Genomic DNA, 9,365 nt, shown 5'->3' with positions numbered 1-9,365 from the left:
TTATATTCTAAGAATAACTGAGCAAGTATATCTTCATACACTGGACAAAACAAGAGATAAAATGTCAACAGTAACTTAAGAAGACCGAGGGACTGTCCTCATGTGGAGGTTTCTCGTGTAATCCTTGGATAAAACTACAGCCCAAAAGAGAAACACAGGTCAACATCCTGGCCACACAGGCTGGAATCCAGGAATGAGAGCTCACATGGATACAGGGTGCCAGAGTTCACAAAGTACTTTTATACCCATCATCCTATATGTGCTCAAACAGTTCCTGAGAGCCAGGCAGGGCAGACAGTATAATCTGCATTTTCAAATGTATAAACCAAGGCCCAGAGAAGTGAAGAGACTGTCCCAAGGTCACAAAGCTGGTGACTGGCGGGGCTGGGTTTCAGTGAGACTCCAAGAACACATCTCCAGGCATGCTGGCTCTACTTAGTCCCCAAGCCTCCTACTGTTCTCCAAGGATCGCATGCCCGTCTGTCGTATCTCTCCAAGCACACTGAGCCTTTGGAGGAAGGGTCCTCCTCTCATACTTCTTGGGAAGCCCCTGCTACCTGCCCAGGGCTGGTCCTGAAAGATATCCCACCATGTGTCAGGCCCTGCCCCAGAGAGACCATGCCCCACCCCACCCTGCCCTGCTCTTTTAGTCAGTTCCCAAGCCAGCTGAGAACAGCTGCCTAAAGGAGAGGAATTGAGGATGGGATTGTGGGGTTCAAACCCAGTACCTCACAGAGGGGTCTAGGAGTGAGCACAATGCCCAGCCCGGCCAGGGCGCTGTCCACCCCGCAGTGCTGACCTGCCCCCGGTTGCTGGGAAAAGATGGGACCCCCCAGGGAGATGGGTTTGGCCTTCCCATCTCCCAACCCTCCACGACCAGCGGCTGAGGGGGTTGGAGACATTTTGTCCTCTCATGGACCAGGAAGAGAAGGAGAAGGAAGGGCTGACCACTTCTGCTCTTCTCGCTCACTTTCTCCCCACCCATGCCCTTTGGTGCCTCTTTTTCCCTGATTCATCCTCTTCCTCTGCTTTCACCCCATTCCAGCCTCCTTGTCTTTCCTCTGGAGTCACTTTCTTTCCACTTCCCTCATCCCTATCCTCTCTATCTATTCCTTCCCTCCTCCCTCTTTATTTTTTTTATTGAAGTATCGTTGATTTACAATATTATATTAGTTTTGGGTGTACAACATAGTGATTCAAATTTTTTATGGACTATACTCCTTTTAAAGTTATTACAAAATAATGGCTATATTTCCCTGTGCTGTATAATATATCCTTGTTGCTTATTTATTTTATACATAGTAGTTTGTCTCTTAAACCCATACCCCTATCTCACCCCTCCCCACTTCCCTCTCCTCACTGGTAACCACTTGTATGTTCTCTATATCTGTGAGTCTGTCTCTGTTTTATTTTACACATTCACTTGTTTTATTTTTTTAGATTCCACATATAAGTGATAACATAGAGTATTCATATTTCTCTGTTTTACTTATTTCACTAAGTATAATACTCTCTTGGTCCAGCCACATTGTTGCAAGTTGCAGAATTTCATTCTTTTTAATGGCTGAGTAATATTCCATTATGTATATATACCACATATTCTTTAACCATTCATCTGTTGATGGGTACTTAGGTTGTTTCCGTATCTTGCTATTGTAAATAGCCCTGCTATGAACATTGGGGTGCATATATCTTTTCGAATTAGTGTTTTCATTTTCTTTGGATACACAGCCAGTAGCAGAACTGCTGGCTGATATGGTAGTTCTATTTTTTATTTTTTTTAAGAACCTCATACTGTTTTACACAGTGGCTGCCCCAATTTACAATCCCACCAACAGTGTACTACGGTTCCCTTTTCTCTGCATCCTTGCCAATATTTGTTATTTGTAGACTTTTTAAAAAAGAAATTTACTTATTTATTTATTTTTGGCTGCATTGGGTCTCCGTTGCTGTGTGCAAGCTTTCTCTAGTTGCGGTGAGCGGGGGTTACTCTTCATTGCAGTGCTAGGGTTTCTCATTGAGATGGCTTCTCTTGTTGCGGAGCACAGGCCCTAGGCGCACGCAGGCTCAGTAGTTGTGGCGCACGGGCTTAGTTGCTCCACAGCATGTGGGATCTTCCCAGACCAGGACTCAAACCCGTGTCCCTGCATTGGCAGGTGGATTCTTAACCACTGTGCCACCAGGGAAGTCCTATTTGTAGACTTTTTGATGACATCCATTTTGAGAGGTGCAAGGTGATATCTCATTGTGATTTTGATTTGCACTTCTCTGATGATTAGCAGTGTTGAGCAGTTTTTCATGTGCCTGTTGGCCATCTGTATATCCTCTTGGGAAAAATGGCTATTCAGGACCTCTGCTCATTTTTAATTGGGTCATTATATATTGAGTTGTATGAGCTGTTTATAGATTTTGGATATTAACCCCTTACCAGTCATAACATTTGCAAATATTTTCTCCCATTCAGTAGGTTGTCTTTTCATTTTGTCGGTGGTTTCCTTTGCTGCGCTAAAGCTTTTAAGTTTAATTAGGTCCTCAACAATGAGGTACTACCTCACACCAGTCAGAATGGGAATCATTAAAAAGTCTACAAATAATAAATGTTGGAGAGGGTGTGGAGAAAAGGGAACCCTCATACACTGTTGTGGGAATGCAAATTGGTGCAGCCACTATGGAAAACAGTATGGAGGTTCCTTAAAAAACTGAAAATTTTGTTGCCATATGATCCAGCAATTCCATTCCTGGCCATATATCTGGACAAAACTGTAATTTGAAAAGATACATGCACCCCTATGTTCATAGCAGCACTATTTACAATAGGCAAGACATGGAAACAACCTAAATGTCCATTGACAAATGAATGGATAAAGATGTAGTATATATACACAATGGAATATTACTCAGCCATAAAAAGAATGAAATAATGCCATTTGCAGCTATATGGATGCACCTAGAGATTATCATACTAAGCTAAGTAAGTCAGAAAGAGAAAGACAAATACCATATAATATCACTCATATGTGGAATCTAAAATATGACACAAATGAACTTATCTACAAAACAGAAATAGACTTACAGACATAAAGAACAGATGTGTGGCCCCACCAGGGTAGGGGGCAGGGGAGGGATGGATTGGGAGTTTGGGACTAGCATATGCAAACTATTATATATAGAATGGATAAACAACAAGGCCCTATTTTTGTTTGTTTTTTGTTTCTTGCGGTACGCGGGCCTCTCACTGTTGTGGCCTACTCCCGTTGCGGAGCACAGGCTCTGGATGCGCAGGCTCAGTGGCCATGGCTCACGGGCCCAGCTGCTCTGCGGCATGTGGGATCTTCCCGGACCGGGGCACGAACCCATGTCTCCTGCATCAGCAGGCGGACTCTCAACCACTGCACCACCAGGGAAGCCCAACAAGGCCCTATTGTATAGCAAAGGGAACTATATTCAATATCCTTAATAAACCATAATGGAAAAGAAAAAAAAATTTTAATAAAATTAAAAAAAAAATTTAATTAGGTCCCATCTGGTTTTTTTTGTTTTTATTTCTTTTCCCTTAGGAGACAGATAAATATATATATATATATATATATAGCTACCATTTACATCAAACAGTATTCTGCCTATGTTCCCTTCTAGGAGTTTTGTGGTTTCAGGCCTTTCATTTAGATCTTTAAACCATTTTGAGTTTATTTTTGTATACGGTGTGAAGAAATGTTCTAATCTCATTCTTTGACATGTAGCTGTCCAGTTTTCCCAGCACCACTTGTTTTAAGAGACTATCTTTTCCCCACTGTGTATGCTTGCCTGCTTTGTCATAGATTGACCATAGGTACACGGGTTTATTTCCAGGCTCTCTAACCTATTCCATGATCTATGTGTATGTTTTTGTACCAGTACCATGCTGTTTTGATTACTGTAGCTTTGTGGTACAGTCTAAAGTCAGGTACCGTGATTCCTCCAGCTTTGTCTTTTTTGTCTCAAGATTGCTTTGGCAATTCAGGGTCTTCTCTTTCCTTACTTTGAAGCATATCTCAGATATTATATATTTTTGTCCATAAATATTTAAGTGTGGGCCTTTAAGGGATATAGTTAATTTTAAAAACATAACTAAAATATACTTACTATTCCTTAAAACTCTGCATTAATTTAAGATTATCAAATAGTAAGGGGGCATTCACATTTCCAATTATTGTCATGCTTTTCTGCTCTCCCCTTCTGCCTTTTTTAATAAAGATAATTATACCTCTTCCACTGCAAAGCCCTTCCAAACACGTTAACTTATTTAATGCTCATATTTGCCCTTGGAGGATGTTCCTCCTTCTGGAAATGAGGAAAGTGAGGCTCAAAGAGGTAAAGAGACTTGTCCAAGGTCACACAATGGGCTAGGGGCAGAGCCAGACCCTGGCCCAGGCCCTGTGTCTCCTAGCCCTTGCTTCTCTCCACCCCAGGGGCCTCGCGATGGGAGATTTCAACCGTCAAGCTCAGAGGCTCCAGGGGAACCTGGAGGAACAGGCTGAGAGACTCTACCCCAGTGGCAGCAGGCTGGATAGTATGCATCCCCAGCTAGGGAGGTACATCCAAGCTCTTTCCTCCAGGTAACAACAGGACCAATTCCTTGACTCAGGCTTATTTGCGTGCAGTAGCTCCCCAAAGCCTGGACAGTGACTGGGGCTTATCACCCCAACTCCTGAGCAGCTTGCCTTAAGCCCCCTGCACTACGGCAGATTGGACGCTGACACCCAAAGGGCAGGCACAATAGCCAGATCACTCAGCCAACCTTATCTTAATTCTACTTTTTGCCTAAGTGCAGGAGGAGGGCAAAGGTCTCTGTGTTTTTCTTCTGGGAACCTCCTTGCTTAGCCAGCCATGCACATGCAGAGAATGCCATGGATTCCATTCTAAATCCCCTGGCTTTTGTGGCTAATTCTTCCATTAGTCTGCAGACTACAGAGCAAACCCCTCAGCCTGGCATTCAAGAGTTGCAGTCTGCCCAACACACTGATATAACCTATCATAGAGACCAATGGGACATGTTACAATTTCAAGGCAGGCAAAAAAGCTTTATACTAGCTAATTCCTGAAATTATCCTATTAGAGTTTCACTTCTTTATCTTTAGACTATGCATCTCTGTTTAAATGCAAGCATTGTTCCTGTCAGCAGTGTCCATTAAATCTCCTTCCATACCTCAAATTTAATGTCCTAATATTACCACTTGCTACTTGTTTACCCATATAAACTGTGGTATTTCATATCTCCATACCTTTGCTCATGTAGTTTCCTCTGCCTGGAACTTCATTTCTTCCTTCTTCATCCACTAGCTACTAGGGGTGCTACCTCCTCTGAGGAATCTTTCTGAATGCCTCCTCCTCTCACAGCCTTCCCACCCCCACAGTGGGCAAAGGGCCCTTTCTTGGGTTTAACTTGACCATAGTTGTATCTCACTGCATGGTACCCAGCACATTGTGAGTCCCCCCAAGGGCAGGGATCAATGCTGTGCATCTAATCTTCCCTAGGCCTGAACACAGGGCCTGGCACATAGTATCGTCTCCACTTAATGGGATGGTTGAAATACTTTATCTCACTGAACCCTCGCTGCAGCCCTGTGGGTTAGGCTGCTGAGGAACGATGGTTCCTCCCATTTCAGAGAAGTGGAGGTTGAGACACACAGAGGCAAAGTGATGTGTCCCAGGCACCCAGCGCTGAGTGGGGACCACTGCTCTTACGCATGTCTCCTGACCCCTGGTGCAGCGTGCTACTCCTGCTGCTGCCCTCCCAGACAGACCCCGGATGCCCAGGGCCAAGGAGCCATGACAACGTGGAGCAGAAGCCAGAACTCCGGGCACACTGGAGCTAGCAGCTGTGCTCAAACACCTCAGCACAATTTCCCCCGCTGCCAAGGGCAAAGTCTAAATTCCTCATCACGGGCCTCAGGGCTTCCCACAATCTTCCCCAGGCCCACCTCTGCAGCTTCATCCTATACAGCTCCCTTTCACACGCCCCTGCTCCCACCACACCTGCCTACTCACCCTTCTCCGGGCTCAGCTGACTTTTCAGAACCCTGCATAGGGTGCCCAAACTCTGCCCCTGTCACTGATCATGTCCCCATGATCAGGGCAACTGGATGGAGAGGTAGGGCAGATGTTGACAGGAGTCTTCCAATGTCAGGGTGACAAAGCAGCGTAGCACAAAACAAGCGGATCAGTCAGCATTTGCCACACTGTGCTCATGGAACACTAGCATCCTGAGAGATGCTTATAACTATGTCTCCACAAAAGAGCCCCCTGGGCAATGTAACAGTAATGCCTGGCATGTATTGAGTACTCATATTTCAGGCCCTGTGCAGAGCATTTTGCATGCAATGCTGCATTTCATCCTCACAAGAATACTGAAAGGCAGGCTTCATTTTTTTCTCTGAACTACAAACGAGGAAACTGCAGCTCAGAGAGGCTAGTAAACTTTCCCATGGTCACACAGTTGGAAAGTAGGAGAACCAGGATTCAAAATCCAGCCTGTGCTCTTAGTTATTTTGTGAGACTACCTCTCTCTTTCTCTTGCACTGTTCCTTGAGGAAATTACAGATGTAATTACCATCCTGAGGATTCATATCTAAATTTAACTAAATATTTCCCACACTTATTTGAGGCTGGAACAAGCCCCTCCTCGCCACCTTTTGTTTTACTGAATCCTATACACATCCCACAGAATATAATGTTTCACTGAACTCAGTTTGTGAAATACTGCGCTAGAAGATATCAGCTCTTATTGTCCTAACAATCTGAGAGCACAGGGTGGAGGAAGGAACCCTGGAGACCTCTGGGCAGAGCTTCCTTATTGTACACATGTGTTCTGAGGCCCAGACAGTGGCCAGTGCTCTCCCTTGTTGCGGCCAACGAGGGGAAGGAGCAGGTCTATGACTCCTTCTCAGGACCAAAAGAGGCCTTTACTCAAGGCAGGCAGGTGAGGCTGGCAGTTTGGAAAGCTCTCACTGGGTGGAATTCACATACCTTCCTGCAGAGGCCGCACAGGCTTCAGGAGATGGAAACTGCTGGAAGAAGCACCATCTTATTGAATAAAAATCATAAGTTCTGAAGACCACAAAGCAGGACGCCTCCACAGATCACACCAAATTTAACTTCTCCAACACAAAGGCCCAGAGAGGGAAAGGCACTTGTCCAAGGCCACACAGCAAGTTCAAAGCACAGCTGGAACTAGAATTTAAGCTTCCTGCCTCCTACTCCAAGGATCTGTCTGGCATTTCCTGCAAATGCTGATATGTGTGTATGTCTCCTCAACCTGGCCAGAGGCCCCTCGAGAGTCAAAACAGTGTCCAATTCATGCCTGACTTCCTGGCTCCAGACACTTAGGGTTAAAGAAATACTGATTAAGTGAATGAATAAATAAAACCCTTGATTTTTACCCAAAACTCTATTTCTCAGCTTGATCATTCACATGGCTGAGATTAACTTTTGGCTGCTTCTGAAAATGAGTATACCCTCAAAGGATAAACATATGCTACCAAAGAATAACAGCAATACTTCTATTATGCCTGATATATGTGTGTGTGTATACACACATCTACACGCTCACACATACACAGAACGCCACTCTAAGCATTTTACCTATATTAATTATATTTAAATATCACAGTGACTATAAAAGGTAGGTATTATTATAATTATCATTCCCATCTTGTAGATGAGAAAAAAATGTGGCAAAAAGTTGTTAAGTAACTTGTACAAAGTCACACACCTAATGAATAACAGAATCAGGATTTGAACCCAGGCACTCCAACACAAAAAGCTATGTTCCTAACCACTGCCTCTCGAAGGTCCTGTCTATCAAACATGTAAAATGTGCCAGATGCTTTGTTAAGGCATCACTTAACATTACCTGTAACCCTCAGAGGAAAGCCCAGAAATAAATGTTATTTTCTATTTTGCAGCTGGAACAACGGAGGCTCAGAGGTATAAAAGGACTTACTTGTCTAAAGTCACACAGTTAGGAAGTGACAGAATTGGGATTTGAAGCTATCAGTTCTAGTGATATGCCCATAGTCATTAGCTTAAGTAAAAGCTAATGCATTATCATCTTCCATAATATCATGTGAAACATCTTCCTTTTGTTGGTTAGTTTTGTTTTTAGTTATTCATTAATTCATTTGTTCATGCAAATATTTATTGGATTATACACACATACAGACACGTGCACGTGATCTGAGGGATATGGTAATAAACATGACAGATATTGTCCCTACTAACCCTGCCTTCACAAACCTTACATTCTGGTAAGACAGAGCATCATTAAACAATTCATTTCACAATTAATTAGCCAATTAAATGGTGGTAATTGCTACAAAGGAGAGGTAGAGAAAGCTACGGTGTGATTAGCTGTAGAAAGTTCTGGTTAATCTGCTGAACGTTTTGAAAGCTATCATTAAAATTAACTTTTCCATAGCTCCATATGGCAGTTGTTTTTAAAAAGAGTAGGATTTCCCTCTTATTTAAATTAATTTAAATTTCCCTCTTATTTATCTGAGGGAAATAAAATCATTGATTAACGCATATTCCTAGACAACAAGACTATTTAAGAGGAAATTAGAGATAGTCGAGACATACTCAACGAGAATGTCTCCTGAGCACCTACTACACAATGAAACCCTCTGGCGGGCTTTCCCAACGATACTGTTAAATAGGAGCTTGTATCCCAATTTAAAGAGGAGAAACTGAAGACACAGAGGTTAGCCAATTCTTTGAAGGTCAGTCACACAGCTACCAAGTAGGACCAGGATTCAAACCTAGGGTGGTGTGACAGCAACACCCAGAATCTTTCCCTGAACCACACTGTATTTTCTAATCTTAAAAGCCGATCAGCCAAGAGTTGAACCTTTGGACTCTGACATCATAGGTATGAAAAGTCTTCTTGCCAATCCCATCTCTCCTCCATGCGGCCCTGGAGAAGAAACACTGCATTTTCCGGAAACCAAAAGGATCAAAATGAGGAGATCATGTATGATGCAAACCACACTTCTTGGGGGAATTGTTAATTACTGGAATGATTGCATTCCTTTCCCCTGAGATATAGCCTTCTTGAACAAAAAGCTTTAATATTTTGTTTACGCCAATGGAGTAACCATTCTCCAACTCTCAAATAAGATGCCCACGTGGGGTCTTTTCTCTGACATTCTACAACTCAAGCAAACAAACACTGTTCTTCTCTAAGACAACACCACCTCTTGGTGCAGCCAAACGTTGCCCAGAGTTCCTGGCCCCAATTTCAGGAGCAACACCATTTCCTACTAATCCAGTTTTCTCAGAGTTTAAAAGAGACAATGAGGCTTCACTTTGCATTTGAAGAAAAAAAGCTC

This window comes from Leucopleurus acutus (assembly GCF_964270905.1).
Source record: "Leucopleurus acutus genome assembly, chromosome: 7".
In the NCBI taxonomy this organism is placed as follows: Eukaryota; Metazoa; Chordata; class Mammalia; order Artiodactyla; family Delphinidae; genus Leucopleurus; species Leucopleurus acutus.
The sequence above is the reverse complement of the archived record's forward strand: the minus strand, read 5'-3'. Positions refer to the sequence as shown.